Source organism: Enhydra lutris, unplaced genomic scaffold, assembly GCF_002288905.1.
Source record: "Enhydra lutris kenyoni isolate GAN:26980312 unplaced genomic scaffold, ASM228890v2 scaffoldscaffold91, whole genome shotgun sequence".
Taxonomy (NCBI): Eukaryota; Metazoa; Chordata; class Mammalia; order Carnivora; family Mustelidae; genus Enhydra; species Enhydra lutris.
In genome coordinates this window covers 3,257,152-3,278,410 of record NW_019154175.1, presented here as the reverse complement: position 1 = coordinate 3,278,410, position 21,259 = coordinate 3,257,152, and positions in this window count along the sequence as shown.

Genomic DNA, 21,259 nt, shown 5'->3' with positions numbered 1-21,259 from the left:
ATTCTGTCTTCAAACCTGGCTCCTACCACTGGCTGGACAAGAGGGAACCCTCTGAGGGAGCAAAGTCTTCCACTGCTCCCAACCAGACCCTCCCCAGCTCTGTGGGCCCTGGGGAGCCAGAGGCAGGGTTGCAAAGAAGGGCCGAGAAGGCACAGCCGTGCCTCCGTTATGTAATAAGAAGGGCGGTGCTGTCCTAGGCCGGCGACCCAGGGCGCACTGCGTTCCTCGATGCGCAGTCACGGGCGGGGGCCACTGCGCAAGGCGCAGGGCTCAGAAACCCACTCCCCACAAACACGAGACCTCCCACAAGGACCCGACGGGGAGCCAGGACCCTGATTTTTCCAAGTCTCCCTCCCCCAGCCACAGGCGAACAGCCTGCTGCCCTAGTTTTGCTCTCACTCTCCTCACTCCCCAGAATGACAAACCTTTCTAACCTGGGACCTCCAAACCTCTCGAGGTCCAGCTGCTTTCCTGGAAATCCCACCAAATACACAGTTTCTGAGCAACCCCCTGGGGTCGGTTCCCATCCTCACCTTTCCCGGCACCAGGGAGCAGCAGCTTCCAGAAGGCAGGTCCTTCCCACACTAGGCTCAGCTCTGGACAGCCCCGTCGATGCAAATCTCTGGTCCCCGGGGAGTAGCCCAGAGGCAGCAGGAAGCCCATGGTGGTGGCAACTCGGCAGCAGCAGCTCTGTCCTACCTTTGCCCGTGCGCTTCCAGGGGAGCCAAGAATTATTTTGCCGCAACACGGAGGTGTGGCAGACTGAAAATTCCCTTTTCCAACACCAAACTAAAGGACAGATACCTCCTTCCAGTTTGGTCGACTCTCTGCGCACCCATCTCTCCAACCCTTCCTCCTTCAAAAAAAAGTTTGGGGAACCCTGAGCTCCTCTTCCTTAGAGTGCACGAAATAAGAAAGGCAGAGCAAGAGGCTTCAACTGGTCAGTCAGAAGCAGGCACTGACACAGGAGCATACGCACACCCCTAAACAGATTTTAGAAAGCTGCTGGGCTTTCCCCCCCTCCCCTTTAAGCAAGTGAAATGCAAATTCAGATTTGATACCCTGCCCTCAACCAATCAAGAAAAGGTTTTCACCTGCCATTGGCCCGCCCACCAATCAGAAGAAATGTCTGGAGTGAGAGCCCTCCCCTGGCCAATGGAAGGCCAGCTCAGTCACTTAGTTAATGATGCAGCAGTACAAGGAAGGCCATCACATGTGAACTGGAAGGGTGCCAACATGGAGACACAGAGAGCACAAGGTAAACAACTTTCCAACGCCAAAAGGATGACATTTAATCTCTAAATGCTAGCTTCCCTTCTCAGCTCATCCTTAACCCCTCTCAGCTGGCCCTACAGATGCCGGGAGCCTCACTACCTGTCCCCCTGGAGCTCCTAACGAGATGCAACAGTGACTGCGTCACCATTCCCCACTTTTCCCAACTACGCAGTGACAAACCTACCAGCTTTACCCCACTTCTCCCAACCCACGCCCCATCCTGCCCACCTGCTCCCCACCAGCCCCAGGTGCCCAGGGCTGAACATTTCAATAAGGCAACCCCTGGAAAGCTGTGCCTTTCACCTTCCTCCCAGCACCTCTCCTCCCCACTCCCTACCTTCCACCTAAGTATCGCATGGACGGACAGACAGACGCTGACACCCAAACAACCTGGAAAACCAGTCTGTCTGTTCAATAGAAGGAAATGGGGGCAAAGGCTGGGAGGTCAGGTGGGACGCCAGGGACAGCTTGCTCCTCTCTCCTCTACCCTGGTCAGGCTTGAGCAGCTGACACTAAGAGAAAAGAAATTAAAGTGGGGGAAAAAAAAAAAAAAAAGCCCTCTCTTGGAGAAAAAATAGCAAAAAGCGAGAAAGAAGGTGAGAAAGACAGAGCACCCACATACGCAGAGACATCGCCCCCGATCCCAGCAAATACATACGTGGGGGAAGAAGGGGGTTACGCCATCAAGTCCTGAAGCCCGTCGGACCACCCATCGCCGCCTGCGCAGACCCAAATCTCGGTCTGGCCGTAGGGTGCCGCAGTCCCGAATGTTCCAGAAATCGGTCCCGTTAAACCTTCCACCATCGCCCCGCAACCTCTTGCTCCCACCCCTGCCCCCCCCACCACCCACCTCCCCCCCGCGGGAACCGCCCGTGCCACCTTGCGTGTCATCTCCTTAGCCCGGGCTACCCAGAGGCCTCCAGCCCCCGACAGATTTCTGAACGCTTGGCAAGTGAGCTGGCAGAACCTGGTGCCCGGTGTTGCTATGACTTGTTTCTTGATTTCTCTCTCTCTCTCTGCTGCAGCACGGCTGTTGCTAGCAGACCTATCGACGGAGCGCTCTCTCTCTCTCCTCTCTCTCTCTGAGCTCTGTGACGCAGATCTAAATTCTCCAGTCTGCTCCTTGTGTTGCAAGAGCAGAACTGCAGCTTTTCCCCTGGAGAGCCGGAGGGCAGTGCCAAGGCTGGTCAAACAAGGCAAAAAAAAAAAAAAAAGAAAGAAAAGAAAAGAAAAAAAAAAAGTTGGGCCTACACTCCACTTCCCTGGCCACACTTTTCAGCCCATTTTCTTACCCCATACACCTCACTGCTCTGGGGCAGAGAGGGCCTGGTCCCTGCAGGCTCCTGCCTTCCCCGAGGGCTTCCCAGCCACCAGACTAGCTTAACTCTTTGAGTGACAGCGCCTGGAACCCAGACAGGGCTGTCCCACGCTCAATGTTGCCTCATCTTTTCTTGAACCGTGTGAGCTTCTCCCAGACAGGAGACTAACAGGCCCTCACCCTGACACCACCGTCCTATTAACTCTTTCTGCCACGGACACGTCCAGAATGACGACCGTGGCTGACTTGTGCTGTCTGCGTTTTTGTTTTTGTCTTTTTTGCCACACACCAGGACCTTTTTCTCCCTGGGATCTCTTAAGGACCAAAAAAGTGTGATTAAAACCTTGTCTGCTTACCCCACAAATGCTATCTTTTTATTAGGGCAGGAGCTGGAGAAAACTAACTGAACCGCAGCCCGAAGAATCCAGAATAAAACCAGTCTGGATCTTGATTCTTTCCGGGCTCAGGATTTTAGGGCCTCGGTGGAAATGTCCGATCACTTCTCAAAAGGCACTTAGGCCACTCGGTCCCAGAGATTCAGGTTGCTGAGTCATTTGTTCCCAAGAAGATCCTCTGACAACACGAAAAGCAGCAAAACAGAGCAGCGGCCAAGGCGAGACCTGGGGTGGCCGAAGGCTGGGTTCCTCTCCCCGGGGTGGACAGCCCGGTGAGAGGAGCACCGACCAGCTCTCCCAACAGCCCCCGTGATGGTGGCACAAGACCTGCCCACACCTGGAAACTCTCACAGGGATGGGGCTTTCCCACCGGCGCTGTGAAGGCCAGCTGGGGTTGTTTTTGGATACTGACAGGTCCCCGCAGTAGCTAACCACAGAGCTCCCAACATTTTCCTACCCCCAGACCCAGAAATGCTTCCAGATCATCTTAGATGCTAATTCACTAGACCCTGTATACCCAGAAAGATCTGGGGAGTGTCGGGTCCCCACACCACTATGTCCAAACAATGCAGACCCACATGGGTTTCTGACGACCAGTGATGCCACATGAGCCTAGACATGACCAGAAGTGAGCGATACACTCAGGTCCTGGGGTAGCTGACCCAAAACGTATGTCACATCGAGAACCTTGCGACTTCTGGGAAGAGGACTTGAGAACAAGAGATCAGGCCGCCACCTTGTCCTGGACCCCGCTTCCCAAGCAGTCTTCTTCGGGCAACTCCTCAGGGCCAAGGTTTCACCCCACAGAAAGAAGACCACTCGGAAGACGACCGTGGCACTCCACGGGTTTAAAAGAAGCCCAGAGCATCTGTGCCAGGCTCCCTGCAGGGGGGAAAGTGGTTCAAATTCACACCTTCTGGGCTCCGGGGTGGTGCGTGCCAATAAAGAAGTCACCTACTGGTCTGATGACCAAAGGAATGTGGCCTTGATGGCACTAAAGCAGGTCCCTCGGAATGGTCCTCTGCCTACTTAAATACCGTTTGCCGTAGTTTTCCTTTTCCATGGAAGAAAAACATGCCTAAGTTCATGTCAGGACATTCCTGATTTATCCAAGGGCCCAGGATCAAATAAACAAAGGGCTCTGGACTCTGCCAGGGAGCCTCCTGCTTCAGGAGGGAGAACCAGAGGGAAGTAGGGCTCGGCAGAGTTGGCCCATCACCCCATGAACTTGGTGAATGACGTGGCTGCTCACTGCCATGGCGATGGAGATGTCATGGGTGGGTGGAAGTGAGAGAGGAGAGGCAAATAAGTCATGAGAGACAGAGCAAGCAGCAAGTGAGGGTCAGAGGAGGGCCACACGCAGCCACGGAATTCACCGGCAGAGGCCAACCGTGGTCAACCACAGCACCACGGAGCCTGGGTCCGTGCGGAGAAAGGTCCCCGTTTAGGAGACTCAGCCAGGCTCCTGTCTGACTTGAACAGTGTTAGGACGGCACTATGTCTGGGGAGGCTTTTCTTCGTTTCACTTTTTGTCTAAGTCTTTGTTTTTTCTTCCCATGACTGTGTTATTTCTCTCCCAATTTTCCTACAACTGAAACAGTCAATTTAGGCACCTCTGTCCCCACTCTAGGTCTTCCTTCTACGAACCCGACTCTGTGTGGTGCCCACAACAGAAAAACCCGAATGGGATGACCAGGAAGCAGAAATGAATTCAGTTCTAAAAACACGGGAGGATGTTTACTTAGCCAGCACACTCGCATCTACAAGGAAGTTTTACAGGGCGCTGCACGCAGTGTTTGATTTCAGGGGGTAAAGATAACTTCTGAGCAAGGAGAAGGTGCTGGCTCCTTCCGTCCACCCCGTGAGGCCCGGGGAGGCTGGGCCACGGCAAACTTGAAAAGGCAGGGCTTCCTCCCGAGCCCAGCAGGTCCCCTGCTCCCTTCTGCTTCTCTGCAGCGACAGGCCCAGGAAGCTACGCACACTTTATAGTCCACATGAGCTCTCTACGGCCTCTGACTGATCTGGGTCAAAACTATAAAATGCCAGACATGAAGAATTATTTTCTTTACAGATAAGGAGCTGAACTTTTACTCAGTCCTTGTCCAGGGTGTGGAAAGCAATCACTTGGTCACTGCCACAAACCCCAGGTCAGTGGGCATCCGACAGGAAAAGAGGCTCAGCGCAGGCCTCTGTCCTCTCCTCGCCTCATTCGGGCCTACTCTATGGCGATGGCACCTCTCATTAGGAAAGAAACGGTTTTCTCAAGACAGGGTAGCTGTGCAGTGGGCTGATCTCAAACTCCATGCAAGTGTCTGAGGCTAGAGTAGGTGTTCTAGATAAACTGACAGGTGGGTCACAGTGAGACAAGTGTTTCGGTTTACCACCTGGGAGGCATCAGACAACAGGCCCCCAGTGGCCCCATGAGGTAAATCATTTATCAGGTACCTTCTACGTGCTAAGCCAACACACAGCATAGGAGAAGACACAGGCCATCCCCCTAAGACCTACACATACGAGCTAAGGACCCTTATCAGCTTCCCAACAGGTAACTTTTGATATTTTGAAAATGTCCTCTTTACTTTAAAAAAAAAAAAAAGATTTTATTTACTTGAAAGATAGCTAGCAAGAGAGAGCAAGAGAGATCACAAATGGGAGGGAGAAGCAGACTCCCTGCCGAGCAGGGAGCCAGATATGGGGCTCCATCCCAACACTCTGGGATCGTGATCCCAGCTGAAGGCAGATGCTTAACCAACTGAGCCACCCAGTCACCCCAAAATCTGCTCTTTAAAACCTGGAATTCATTTTCCCATTGAAATAACGTTAAACACATCGGTTGGATGCCCAGGCTAGCCCCTTTGACCCACTTCAGGAAGTCACAAACCCCAATGCCCTTGGGATCTAGGCAGGTAGGAAAGGTGGGAAGCGAGTTAGGGAGGGAGCGTGCCCGCTGGAAGGAGGTCCCCACTCCTCACTGGCAGCCCACCCCAGCCCTGCCTGCTTGAGGCCATCTGCGAACGGAGGCCACCAGGAGCCCACATCGTCCGGTTGTTCGGGCGAAGGCAGAAATCCAGACTCACATTTCCATTTTTAAACACTGTCAAAAACTTTTAAAAGTCAGAACATTTCCTGCAGAGCTTCCAATTTGTTTTTGTTGTGGCAATGGATCCAAAATATGGTGTGTTTGCTACAGAAAAGATGGGAGCAAACCTTCCAGAGTGAGGGTTTAAATACAATGAAGGAATGAAGAACGTAACTGCAGAGAACTTCACCTCACAGATGCTGGTACTGGAGGAAAAGGACAGCAGAGAGAAAAGTGAGGACAATCTCAGCCTTCAGGTCAGTGGGTGTCAACGAGCCCTATGTGGAGGCCTATGAACGGAAGGGGGCTTTAGGATTATTTTTAAATATAGATGATACCAATGAAGAGCTGGTATCTGGGGGGTGGGGGCAGAGGGAGACGGAGAGAATCTTAAGCGAGATGACCCTGAAATCACAACCTGAGCCAAAATCAAGAGTCAGACACTGAGCCGACTGAGCCACCCAGAAGACCCTACAGTGCTAGTATCTGTGCCTCATCCTGATCCACCAGAAAGACAAAAGACAGTCATTCCAACATCCTGGCCCTCTCTCCCAGTTAGGAGTTGCTACTGTGCACGTCATCCAAGGGTCTGTCAGGGCTTTGTTGGTAAAATTGGAAGGGACAATGCAGCTGTCCACCAAGGCCCAGAGCCCTCAGAAACCAACACGATGACCAAGGCATTGTCCAGCCTCGCCTTGGTTCAGTAACTCCCATCCCAGCTCGGGAGGTCTCAGACAACAGAATATAACTAAAAAGAACTCTCCCTCTATGTAACTAGCTACTAGCCTCCAGTCTTTGCTCTGCCCCTGGAACCCACGAGAACAACCCTAGTCCCCCAAACATGTTCAGATATTTCGGGATAACTTTTACCACCACAAGTTTTATTGGGTGAAACAAGGAGGTACAAAAAAGGGAAATGAAAAAAGAGGTGTGTGTGTGGGGGGGAGGGGGTGGCAGGGAGGAAGAAGCCAGAGAGAAATATTCTTAAAATAGCTGATCAAAAGTTAACAACCCAAAGGAAAAGAGGAAGAGACTTACGCGTTACGTCTTCATGAGAAAGGAGGTGCTCGTGGCAGAACAAACAGTTGAGTGCGTCAGGACACGTGGAAGGAAGGGCCCTCAGTCCACATGCAAGGGAAATGTCAGCAGGAGCCACGGGATTAAAGAGTTCCCAAGGACAGCCACCAGGTTGTGCCAACGATCTGGGACAAACGGGATGGAACCTGGAACTGGGAGAGGGAAACTACACAGCTCACAACTGTATACGTGTGGGATATTCTTTTGCCTATTTTGAGCGCAGGGGTTCTTTTTCTTGTGCATTTCTTGGGAGTCTTTACATATATTGGCTACAAATCCCCTTGCCAGTTACAGGTACTACCTGTGTCTTCTCCACTCAGCTTGTCTTTTCTCTTCTAGTGATGCCTTTGAGGATCAGAAGATTCTCTTTTTCATGTCATCCAGCTTATCAATCTTTCCCCTTATAGCTAGTGCTTTTGGTGTCTTCCTAAAAAATGTATGGCTACCTCAAGGTTATGAAGATCTTCTGTGTTATCCCGTAGATGGAGTTTTACTTTGTCTGAACCCGCACATGTAGAAGGATGATCTCTGACTTTATTCTTGTGTATGAAGTGAGATGGGGTCGAGATTCATTTCTTTCCTTGTGGCTATCCTACACTCCCAGCACTGTTTATTAAAATGACTGTCATTCCCTACTGCTCAGCAGAGCCCCCTCTGTCATCAGTCGGGTGTCCAGATACGTCTGGGTCTGATTCTGGGCTCCCTGTTCCATTCCTTTGGTCAGAAATAAGACAGATGAATAGGTCTGTCACTGTGTCACAGAGCACTAAACTTAAATCAGGTGATTTTAACACGAGGATTTGCCAACAAGTAAAGTTGAAGAAAATACAAATTAAGGAACGAATTTTGCAAAGTGAGTTCAGTGTAGACAGGCATAGCCCAAGAAGAGGGCCCCCGTGTGGACCTCTCAGAAGGCAAAGGAGGAGCAGGAAGAGAGAAAGAAAGGAAGAAGCAAGGGACAGTGGTAAAAGCGAGCCTTATTTTTTGTAGACAGTAACACATGATCAAAAGAACAGATTCATACGTTGCAAGAGGTAACCTGCCTCTAAATCCTGCCTGTCTACTACTCAGCTGTGTGACCTTGGGCAAGTTAACTCAGCCTTCTTGAGTCTCAGTTTCTTAATCTTCAAAATGGGGAAATTCTTCCTCATTGGGCTGTGCAGTTAAATAGGTTAAGTGACATACATCACTCAGTCCGGGGCCTACCACTGTACATATTCAAAAAGATGTTGGGTGCTGCCCTCATCATGGTCAGTGACACAATGGAGACCAGTCAAACTGCTGAAGCAGTCTTGCCGTTCAACAAACATTTAGTGAGTACATACCACTAAACAAAGACAGCATATATAGTAGCTAAAAACTCAGACAAAAAAATGAGACAGGTTTGAATCTAAATTCTAGTATAGCCTCTTTACTTGTTATGTAGACTTGAACAACTTATTTCTCCTTTCTAAGTTTCTAGTTTCAGCTTCCTCCATAGTTCCTACGGGCTTTCTTAGTAAGGCTATAATGAGATACAGAAGCATTCTTCATAATGCCTGACAAGTGAACACCCTTCTAGAAAACCCCACCAAAAGACTATCAAAGCTGAGAAATGAATTCAGTAAAGTTATAGAATACAAAATTAATGCACAGTAATCCATTGTGTTTCTATACACTAATAATGAAGTAGCAGAAAGAGAAATAAAGGAAACCATCAAATTTACATTTGCACCAAACAGAATAAAATACCTAGGAATAAATTTCAGCAAGAAGGTTAAAGAAGACCTCGCACTCTGAAAACTGTAAGACACTGATAAAGAAACTGAAGACAACACAAACGAACAGGAAGATATTCCAGGCTCGTGGACCAGAAGAACCAAGATGGTTAAAATGTCCATACTACCCAAAGCAATCTACAGATTCAATGCAATCCTTACCAAGTTACCAAGAACACTTTTCACAGAACTAGAACAAATAATCCTGAAATTTCTGTATAACCACAAAAACCCAGAATAGCCAAAGTAATCTTGAGAAGAGCAAAGCTGGAGATATCACGATCCCAGATTTCAAGCTATGCTACCCAAAGCTAAAGTAATCAAAACTGTAGTATGGTACTGGCACAAAAACAGACACACAGATCAATGCAACAGGACAGAGAGCCTAGCAACAAACCCATGCACAGACGGTCAATTCACCTATGACAAAGAGGCAAAAAGATACAACGGGGAAAAGTCAATCTTTTCATCAATAAAGGGTGCTTGGAAAACTGGACAGCAGAAGAGTGAACATGGACTACAAGCCACCCCATACACAAAAATAAACTCAAAATGGACTAAAGACCTAAATGTTAGACTTCAAATCCTAAAACTCCTAAAAGAAAATTTAGGCAGTCATCTCAGCCTCAGCAACATATTTAGGGATATGTCTCCTCAAGCAAGGGAAACAAACAAAAACAAACTATTGGGATTGCACTAAAATGAAAAGCTTCTGCATGGCAAAGGAAACCATCAACAAAATAAAAAGGCAACCGATTGAATGGGAGAAGATACCGATATATCCAGTAAGGAGTTAATATATAAAATATGTAATTACATTACACAACTCAACACCAACCCCCCCTAAACAATCCAATTAAAAAATGGGCAGAGGACATGAACAGACACCTTTCCAAAGACATACACATGGCCAAGAGACACACGAATCTATACTCATCTATGCTCAATATCACTAACCATCACGGAAATGCAAATCAAAACCACAATGAGATATTTATCTCACACCATCAGAATGGCTAATGTAAAAAGACAAGATTTAACAAGTGTTGGCAAGGAGGTAGAAAAAAGGGAACCCTTATCTCACTTCTGGTGGGAATGTAAATGGGTGCAAACACTGTGGAAAATAGTACGGAAGTTCCTCAAAAAAGAATTAAAAATAGAAATACCACATGATCCAGTAATTCCACTGGCTATTTACCCAAAGAAAACGAAAACAGTAATTCAAAAAGATACATGCACCCCTATGTTTACTGGAACATTTATTACAATAGTCAATATATGTAAAGTGTCTATCCACAGATGAATGGATAAAGGAGATGTGGTAGACAAACACACACACACACACACACACACACACACACACACACACAATGGATTATTACTCAGCCATAAAAAAGAGTGAGCTCTTGCCATTTGTGACAACACAGATGGACCTAGAGGATATTAAGTGAAATAAGTCAGAGAAAGACTAATACCATATGATTCCATTTACATGTTGAATCTGAAAAATAAGTGAACAAAGAAATGAAAAAACAGACTCCTTAATATGGAGAAAAACCTGGGGGCTGCCACAGGGGAGCTGAGTGGAAGGATAAGTGAAATAGATAAAGGGGACCAAGAGGTACAGATTTCTAGGTATAAAATAAGTCAGTCATGGAGATAAAAAAGTACAGCAGAGGGAACAGAGCCAATAACATGGTAAGAACATGGTGACAGATGGTGACTGCACTTCTTGTGGTGAGTACTGAGTGATGTATAGAATTGTCGGATCAACGTGTTGTACACCTGAGACTAACATAACAGCGTATGTCAATTAGATTTCAATCACGATTTTTAAAAATTCGGAATAAAAACTCCAAAATAAATGCTCAAACTGGTGCCAGCTATCATGACGATGATATCAACGATGCCAGACAATGATGATTTGGGGAATGGTACATATTAGGCCCTGGAAGGAAAGGCTTTCTAACACCTTGGAAGCCCTACAGTCCCGGGCGTTCCTGGTCTTACATCCAAATATTAACCAGGCACAGGCAGCCCAGCTTCACAGTGATAAGACAAAGTAGTAGATAGGATCAAGTGTGTTCAGGTGGTAGGTCCAAGGCAGAGGAAGGGCTTGAAGAAGAAAGGTTAGAGGTGCCAAGTGAAAGCCAAATTGCTGTAACAGTAAAATACTTATTAAAATAATTTCTAATTTCTTGATACTTCAAGAAGAAACAAAAACATAGGATCTGCAAATGTTATATAATTAGACAAAGTCTCAACTGATGCTGGGCTGGAGGTGGGTGTCAGACACAGTGCTCATAGATTAGAAGTCTGATGGGAAGAAGATTCCGGAAGGAACAGTGCTGCCAACAGCTTCAATCAATAATGATGACCACGATGCGGTCAGCCTGAAGACTGCGTCTTGTCAGTCTCTTGGAACAACCCCCCAGAGCCACTGAGAAGTCGCTCCCCTCAAATCCTCAACCCAAGGGACCATGGCACTTCTATCCATGCCTGAGCTAAAGTAAAACTCGGCCCAGCAGTGGCAACAAACACCCCAAGGACACAATGCAGTACCACGGGCCAAGTGCAAATCTGAGACAAGGGCTGGGGACAGCCTGTGCTGGAGGGTAGGTCCTGGCAGAGGTGAGATGCAGATCCAGACCCGGAATGTCGCCACAGATGGGGAGCAGGAGCCAGGCGGCTGCCGACAGTAAGTGGCCTGGCAGACGCTGGCCCTGAGAGCACGGGCCTCCCACGGCTGCGCGGTGAGGGAAGAGGAGCGAAGGCCAAGGCCAGTCCTGAGCTCACCTCACCCATGGAAGGGAGACTCCCTTGTGGAACGTGCCCAAGGGAAACAGAATAACGGGGTGTGTTTGTTGTCGGGGGGGGTTGGTGGTCAGGCCTGGGAGGGCAGATGCTGGGGGCAGGACGGCCCAATCGTAAGCAGATGCCTTCTCCCGGGCAGACTGGCTCAGTCTCCCTCTCGGGCCAAAAGTCCAGGTTCCAAAGCGACCTGCCTAAGCAGGCTCCCATCACCTCCTGGGAAAGGGAAAGACGCTAAAAGGTCTATCTTGTCCTGGGCCACTGACCACAAAATCTAAGCTCCGGCCACAGGGGGCTCTGGGCTCAACTTCACACAAAACCTAGGCTGACAACGGGACCGGCACCGGCTCTTCTGACAACGGACCGGGGCTGGCTGAACAGGCACTCCACCCGCCGAAGCCCTCGAAATCCCTGGACCAGGGGCTTCTGGTGCCGCCTGAATCGCAGGGGGACAAAGTCTGCTTGGGACTCAGGGAGTAACCCAACGCGCCCCTTGGCTGGCTGCTCTTGAAATCCTGGCCCTGTCAACGGATGGAAATAATTTCCAGAGAAATGGAGTGTGGCTGGGCCACGTGAGGTGGGCTAAAGGGAAGCCCACCCCACCCTTGCCCAGTGGAATATGCAGTCGGTCTGTGCCTTGGGCCCATGTGCCCGGGCGGGGTGGGGGGGGATGCTGTAAGAGCTCTTGCCCAGGTGCCCTCCGGCACAGGCTGGGACCCTTAGATGTTTCTGCTGCTCTTGGGGTGCTTTGTCTCAATCCAGGAGGGAAGCTCCGGGCAGGAGGAGAGGTCTCTAGGGTATGCAGATCCTGGGCAGCCAATGATTCATGGAGCTGTACTGACCTTTGTGTGAACACACAAGCTTAGCGCCATGTTGCTCAAAAATGAAGTTTCTGTCCTGCTCCAGAACAAACTACTGCTTTGCTTCGCTGAGTCAGATCTAGACAGCAGGAGTCACGGACACCAGTAGCAGGGGGGTTCCCCAAACAACTCTGACTTGAGCTTTAATTTCCATACCGCGTTCTCCCCCACACAGGGGCATGCCTGTGCCCATCCCCACAGCCCAAGAAGGAAGAGGAAAGACACCGGGGCCATCATGTAGGCCAGCATGCAAGTCTGGGCTTTCCGCAAAGTGCGAGTCTTGCCAGGAGCTGGAGCAGGGACAAGGCCTCCAGGGCTGCGGCGGGTCGGGGAGGGGCCGGGGGCAGTCCAAAACATAATCGTTAATGTCGTGTTTGGGGGTGATCTTTGGGATGCATTTTCATAACACTGCTTTCGATTTCAGGATATTGTTTTCATAATATGAAACCTCACCCAAAGTAAGGTTCCAAAAATCTTTGATGGTGTGAATGAATACATCCTCTGCCTACAGAGAGCTTATGAGCGTGGAGGATTTGTTGACCAGAATTGTTGGGGGTGAGAAACAGTCCTGTGGCTGTCTTCTTGACGGAGAGAGAGTGTTGGAGCAATGTTCTTCTGGAGGGTTCCGACTGTGACTGGTAAGCAGCAGTTACTCTCGGGTTAGGATCTGGGGCAGGCCTCTGAGGTCAATGTTCTCTCCCCCAAGGCAGACCAGCAATAACTGCTCTGCCTTAAAAAACTAAAGATCACATTAGGAGGTTTCCCCCAATGCCACGTAATTTGAGGTGAGTGGAGCAGCCCACCTCACTGACACTCTCCCTCTAAAAACCTTCAAAACCTTCAGGGACCCGGTGAGTACTAAAAAAGGAGGCTTGTCCTACAACAAGAACCATGTCCTACAATAAGGACCATTTATTTATTCCATAAAGTGTGCCTGAGGCCTACTATGTGTGCGTCAGGCACAGTGCTAGGCACATTTTGTGGAACTCAACTTTGGCCAGCACGGGCTTTCCCAAATCACCAGAGGCTGGTAATCTGCAAAAGCAGGGCATTGGGATGACAACTGGCTCCTTAATCGCACCCCGCCCCCCCACAAAATGAGGAGGCTCGAGTCTTGCCACCCCTCCAGTCCATAGCACATTAAGCATCACTTCATGCCTTTCTGGAGAGGCAGAGCTGAGTGGTGGGAGCAGACCAGGAGGCTAGGTGCACCGACAGCACCAGTGAGAAGTTTCTGCATAGGTGACATGGAAAGGGTGCCACCAGTCCTTCTGAGAACCCAGAGTCACTAGAGAACTATAGAGAACCCTGGACATGAGCCTAACAGCCAACGGAACAGCCTTTGAGGAGCCCCCCGACCCAACAATGACCTCGCAGTCAGGCGAAGGCACGGCTCGTGAAGTCACCCCAAGAGCAGTAACACCATCTCTGCCCCAGACCTAACAGAGTGACCCAGCCCCGAGCAAAGGCCCAGCATGACCCTCCAGATAAAGCCTTTAGAGTCCTGGTGATGTAAGATACCTTCGAGGTCATCTGGCCTCACCTTTCACCAACAACAAGATTGGCCTTGGGTTCAAGGCCACGGTGGGGGGCCCTGGCTGGGTGACTGTCTCTCTGCCCAAATTTACTCCCTGTAAAGTAGGGCTAACGAGCTATTCATAACCCTTCCCGGTGTTCCCGTGAGGAGCAAATGAGTCCCTACCAGTAAAGCACTTGGTAACACCGCCTGGTACGCAGGAGTCCACGGAGGGGTAGCTCTCGTTTTTATCATCAGCATCCACACGTGGTGACCCCTCTGCTTAGCTGGAAACACTGTTGACCCCGCGGAAAGAGCTCCCTACCCCGCGGGGTCACCCATCTTCCCTCCCTCACGTCCTTTACATCTCAAAGGCTGGGAGAATATTTTAAGTTCCATGCACCAGCCTCAGCCTCTCTGCCACGGTCACCCACTGGCCCCAGAGCTGCCCTCTGGAGCACACAGAGTAAGCCCAACATCCACGTCATGTGACAATCCTTTAAATACACAAAGCAAATAAGTACCCAGCAAACCCGCTCCACGGAAACCTTTCCCTCTCCGGGATCAATACCGCCAGGTTTCACAGGCCAGCAGCCCCTCCTCTCTACCTGCTCGAGTGTGACATTTTCTCTCCTAATTGGGAGCAATGACAATGCTCCAGAGAGGCCCTGGCAGGCCAGGAGGCAGCACAGTGGCCTCCAGCAGAGCCTGCTTCCTTCCCTAGGACACCTCCACTCCCCCTCTCTGGCTCAGTCCCGTGCAGCTGCCCTGCTCCTCCACTCCCGCCCTCACTCCCCATGCTCCCTTGGTGTCTTCTTTGGGACTCTCATGTTCATCGTGATCTTATGGACAGACGAGCGAACCTTTGCTGAATTATTTCTATATGAAAAACACTAAGCCAGCTGCTTTCGAACACATTATGTCTACTCATCCGCTCTATCTCCCTCAGCTAGGAGTCCAGCCCTGTTCTCCGATCCTGAGCTTACCTGCCCCCCTTTCCTGAGTGCTCCCTGGATGGGTCCCTTCTTCCTGGCCACGTTCCTTCAAGGAGAAGGTGCTCGGACATGGCGGATGCTGGCCCAGAATCTGAGGCCGTGGTCTCTGCGAGACAAAGCAATACATCCACCTTCATTCTCCATTCTCTTCCAGGCAGGCCACATGCTGGCCACCACGATGTTCTCCCTTGTCTAGACACCAACAACGGGTATGCCCCGTGTTGTAAGTGAGAGGGTGGGAGTGTGCAGTCACGTGTCATCACGTGCGCTCAGCCAGCGCCTCCACCTAGACAGAGCGTGAACGTTTCAAAGATGGGGTCCCGGCAAGCTTTGGAGTTCTTTCGTTCTTCCCAAAGCTCAACTCCCCGTGGCACTGAGCCAATCCTTGTCGACTAGCTGATGGGGCTAGAGCAGGCCTCCCTGTCACCATGACCACCCTGAGTCCCTGACAAACACGCTGGAAATAGGTCTATTCATCCAAGGCCCTTTCCGCACGCCCTCGTCCTCTGACTTCCACTGCTCTCTCTTTCCTTCGAACCAGACTTGTATAACATGAGTTTACTCAACTTACTCTAGTTTCTAGAAAGGCTTCTCAAGCACTTACCAAAGGGACATCTGACTTGTGCTTTCACAAACACGAGTGATCACCTCGCCCTCTGGCTGGATGGTTCTAGGAAGGTGCTAGGCTTAAAACAGTGACCCCCAACCCTGAACCCTGGCGTCCCTCCCTTCCATGGTTCTCCCTGTGGCCTCATGCAAGGCAAACAATGCAGGACCCAGAAATCAGCTGTCCTCACCCCACAGCGGGGAAGACCACTGTCAAACCCAGCCACATCCAAAGAATCAAAGACCAGAGACGAACAGTTCCGCATAGCTATTACCTGGACCTCGGCTAAGGAAAGAGTAGAACACTGTCCTCACCTGATCTGGCGGCAGATGAAGAGAAAAGGAGCAAAGGGGCAACATCCACAGCCCCCAGGAGGTAGGTGGAAAGCTGGAGGCTTGCCACCTTCCAGGGCCTCCTGGGGTGGGCCACAATTCCTGCTGTTATAACAAACATCACCAACCAAGGAGAAGAGGGGGTAGAGGGAGTAAAGCCCTCCACCGTGTGGCTCCAGATACCTCACTGATACGATATGCTCCAGACAGAAGCTCAGGGTCCTCTGAGACATGAAAAGTGGTGACCACATGGGGAAGGCCCAACGTCCTTGGGAGGCTGTGCCGGGCCTAGTGAATTAATGAGCTCTTACCAAGTTATTTCCGATTCTCTAAATACTTACAATGCTGAAGACAACGCCAGGCACACAGTGTTTGTTGATGCTGTTACTGAATCCAGGACAGGAGGAGAAAGAGAATCAAAATTAAATATAAGATATGGTTCATAACCAAAGGAGTTCTTAAAATAGCCTCCAGAGCTAACATGATTTGGGAGCAGTTATAAAACAGCCTAACTGCAAGGAAGCTTCTCGTGGACCTGGACTGCGTCTCGTGGCCCTTGATGCCACCATGATGGTGGCTACATCCATTTCCAGAAATCATCTGCTGGCTGAATGGACAAATGAACACAAGAATGGGAATACGGCACAACTTCTTTGGGGCCTACTTTGAAATATCCCAAACACCAACGTGTACCTCCCATTTTCAGATCACAAAAGGCCCAGATGCTACTGACTGACCACTTCTTACCATGAGGCTATACTCAGAGTAAGGACACACCACCTTGTGCAAGGAATACAAAAATGTGTCCTAGCAAGCCACGCCCAACATGGACCTCCCTTCCCAACTTCTGGCTCCCCTGTCTTTCTCTCACACATAGCACCAAGTAACAAGTTAAAAAAAAACTCTTTGTGAAGAAACTTTTTGCTCCTCAGCCAAGAGGATGACGCTAACTCACACCACAGAAGGCATCCTTCCTCCTCCTGCTGATTTGTAACCTGCTCAGACCCGAGACGGAATCTGCCCAGTTGACCTCTAAGACCTGGCCTTCTCCCTGGGGCCTACAGGACTGCAGGCAGAGGCTACCTCCCTCTCCCACAGTCTTGATCCCTACTGACCCTTAGGTGAGGAACAGTAGCAGCCTTGACCCCTATTGACCCCTAGGTGAGGAATAGTAGCAGAGCCTCTATTTGGCTTAGAGGCCTTAACCAGAGTTTGCCTTCCTACCAAGGTTGCCTTGTGGCCTTGGCCCTCAGTGCCACCGATCTGGATGTTCCCTTGGTCCCCCTCCTGAAAGAGCCTTCAAATAAGGCCAAGTCCCAAAACTCGGATGCCCCTTGCCTTTGATGTACCCAAACAGCATCCTCCTCCTTATGAACGTGGAGCTCAATATCCATGAAGCCTGTCAGACATTGGGCCTGGTACTGGGCCCTTGGCAGGCCTCACACTCACTCGCTCTTCACAATGGTGCTACGAAGCTAAGACTACTGTTGCCTGCACTTCAAAAGTTAGGAACTGAGAAACATGTTCAAGAATGTACAGCCAATAGCCAGACCTATAAGCCCAGCCTCTTCACCCCTGTGCTAGACATGCTAGTGATATCCCTTCCTCTCTGGAAACTTCCTCCAAACACCTGTCCTTTGTGAATGAACTACTCCCTACTTTCCCAACAGACAAGCCCAGTCTAAAGGTGAGACTACCACATCTCTTACAAAAAAAGAAAAGAAAAAGCAGCCAAACATATATGTGTCTTTTTTGTAAATAAGTATTTTTAAAATAGGTTTTTACTACGGACTCATTTACATGAGGTGTAATGTATGTGTAACTCCTTCCAGTTTACAAAGGAGTTTTATGACCAATTATCTTATCGCATCCCCCCTGGAGGCCTTGTGAGGTAGACACACTTACTTCCTTTTCACAGATGAGCAAATGAGAGAAGCAAGGGGAGCTGGCCGGGCTGGCCCAGTCGGTGAGCAGCAGAGTAATGTTAACTGACCCCCGACTCGCAGACGCCCAGACAGCACAGCTTGATGCTAGCATGAGAGGCGGCAGAGCCCGGGGGCTGACAGTGGGGGTCTGGGAGTCAGGAAGACTCCCCCTCACTGGCTGTGTGACCCAGGGCCAGTTAATTAATCCGTTTCTTCATCCATAAACAAGTGCTAATAACAACTGTGACACAGGATTACCATGAGGATTAAATGAGATAATATATATATATATGAAGGACTCAGCACTCAGATCAACACCCAGTAAACACTCATTACAGCAGTCATTTTTATGATTCCCTGCGGCCCAGGCAGGGACTGGGTGTCCAGGGTGTCCCACACTCCCACAGACTCACAGGACACAGCCCGAGCAGGCCACGGCTACACAGGCGCACGATACCTAGGACCTGTGCTCTCCTGCTGGGGAGGCCGGGCACAGGCTCCCCTGCATGCCCCCCACCATGGGGAAGGTGAGAACAGTTCCCTGACCGCTGGGGAGTCCATGGCGGCGTGGGTCGCAAACAAGATGGCGCCGTGGGCCACAAACAAGATGGCGCCGGCCGCAGGGCTGGGCTGGCCTGAGCACACCGGAGCCTTCCTCTCCACATTCTGCCTCACACGTCCCTCCCCCGGGGCTCCGGGGCTCTGCTCCCAGGGCTTGGGAACATGCCTGTCCTTGGTGAGAAGAGCAAATAGAAGCTTGTGGCCTACTTCCAGCAACCTCGCTGTTTCTCACTTTAAGATTAAAATAATAAACACAGACAGAGAGAGGCTGGAAAGCACTGGGTGGGGGGAGAGTGAAGTGGCATGGGAGCTGCGGCACAAGGACTCACGCAGCACAGGGCTGCGGTAACCTGGCAACCTGTGGAAGGTGTGTCAGAGTGAGTGGGACGCGCACAGTCAAGTACCAGGGCTGGGAACAGTCAGGGCTGGACGAGGGAAGGTCACAACAGGCTGGCCGGGTTCCTCGGGGCGCTGAGAAGGGAGGGAGGGGGAGCACAGAGCACGCTGCCTGCCCACACAGCTCGTGACTCCCAGCTGTGTCCCCAACGCCTCCTAGCCCATGGCCCTGCTAGCACCAGGCTCTCTCTTCTCCCGTCCAGACTCTAGGTTCCTCTCCCAGCATCTTCCCTGAAATCCCGGACAATCATGTCCTCCTGCTCTGACGTCTTCCATGGTTCCCCCATGTCTTGCCTAGGTATTCTCCTACTGTTCCAGGCCCCCTCACCTCTGGTCTCAATCCGCCCCTCTGACATGAGTTTCCGTGTTCCTCCCATACTGCCCTGGGATCTGCCTACTCAGCCCTCGGCCCAAATCCGAGGTCCCTGCTCTGTCAACAAATATCTGCCGTATGCTTACCATGGACCAGACACAGGGCTAGGCACCGAGACTACAGGAATCCTAGGACGTACTGCCCACGGTGAGCTTGTGGTCCTCTGGCCAAACCGACCCACCGACACAACACAAATGAGGCAAGTAATCTAGGATTACCAGACACAGTGCATTTACCATGAGCCAGACACTATTTTAAGCACGTTATAGTCTCTCCTTTAATCCTTTCACTAACCCTATGAGGTGAGTGCAATTATGACCAGTCCCATTTTATAGATGAGAGAACTGAAGCCAAGCACGTAAAACTTCTTCAAAATCACCCTAAGTGAGGGACAGACGGCCACGGACACAGGGCATCCCTGGCAGAGAGGCTGGTGTCAGCACTGAGGCCCGGCTGGACAGTCAGCGGTGACAACAGTCATGGTCAGAGCCATATACCAGGATGGCCGCTACCCAGCAAGCCCCCTCTACTTCCCAAACAGTCGCCCTGGGCGTGGGTGCTTCCCACCTGGCAAAGAGAAGCCTGCAAGGAGCGTAGAACATCACCCAATGCTGCCCTCCCCCGTTCTAGGAAGAAAGCCAAAAGCAGGAAGGGGACATGTACACGGGCAGCAATTACTGTCAGAGGAAGATGTGATCAGAGAACCAAACCTACAGCAGCTCCCCTTAGTATCTGTGCTCACCCCAGGTCAGCAGGCAAACTTAACCCCACATCTGTTGGGGGCTCCGCAACTCCAGCACCGATCCCCCCCGGCACAAGCTGTGGGAGGGAGGTCCGGGGGATGCGGAAAGGCCTCTTCCTGTTCCTGAGTGGCTGTGAGCCTCTGCGTCGCAGGGGACATCCGTGCCCCATCCATCCCGGCAGACCCTGCACCCACCTTAGGCAAGCCTTTGCCACCACCCAGGAGGGCTGGAGCGACGAGGCCGGCACAACACTGAGGCCCAGCCGGGGACGGGGTTGCGGAGCCGGGGCCCTCAGCCTAGGGCATCTCCACCGGGCCTGGGGTCTCCTGCCCTCCTGGGGCTGAGGCCGTGCAGAAGGGGTGTGAGGCCTCGGGGTCAGGCATAGCAATGCGGCTGGGAGCGGGGAGACAGACTCGTTGCTCTTTCAGGCCAATCCAGGTGGCCTTTTCCCATCCTCTTCTCCTCACTCACAGTAGGAATCCCACCCAGGAGTCCCTGTGGCCCACACCAGGCACCCCCACATAATGTTTCCACCTGTGACTGGCAGAAGGCACTCTTCCCACCCGCCTCTCCTCTGAGCAGCTCTGGGGGCTCCCTCTGAGACTGGCTGTAATGTACAAACCCATAAGGACGGGGCCTTGTCTGCTCTGTAAATTGCTGAGTCCCCAGGGCCTAGAACAGTGCCTGGAATACAGTAGGCACTCAGTAAATACATATGGAAGACATGCATTATTGTTTCCACCTTATCAATAAGAAAAACTAAGTCTGTTTCCCAAGGTGACAGCTCCTCTATGGCAGAACCAAGGTTCATGGCCAGGCATTCCCAGGCACAACACACCCTATTGCATAATCATTTGACACTGGTATTTACTGCGTACCTGACAGGGGCGAGATGCTCAGGACAACACAGAAGATGATCCCCACAATTAAAATTTTATTGGGGCCTTTTATACATCAGGTGCGGGAGGACACAAAGACATGGCCTTTCTTTAAAGGCTATGCGTGTGTATGCACACACAATCATACACACACACACACACACACACACACACACACACACACACACGTGTATACTTGCATATATGTAAATGCATGCAAATGTATGCTATTTGTATACCCAGTATATGTAAACGCCATGTGTATTTACAAATACCTTATATATGTAAATTCCTTTAAGCCACCCCTAAGCAATACAGAGGACCCTAATAATTAAAATAGTTAATAAATGCAACAGGAATC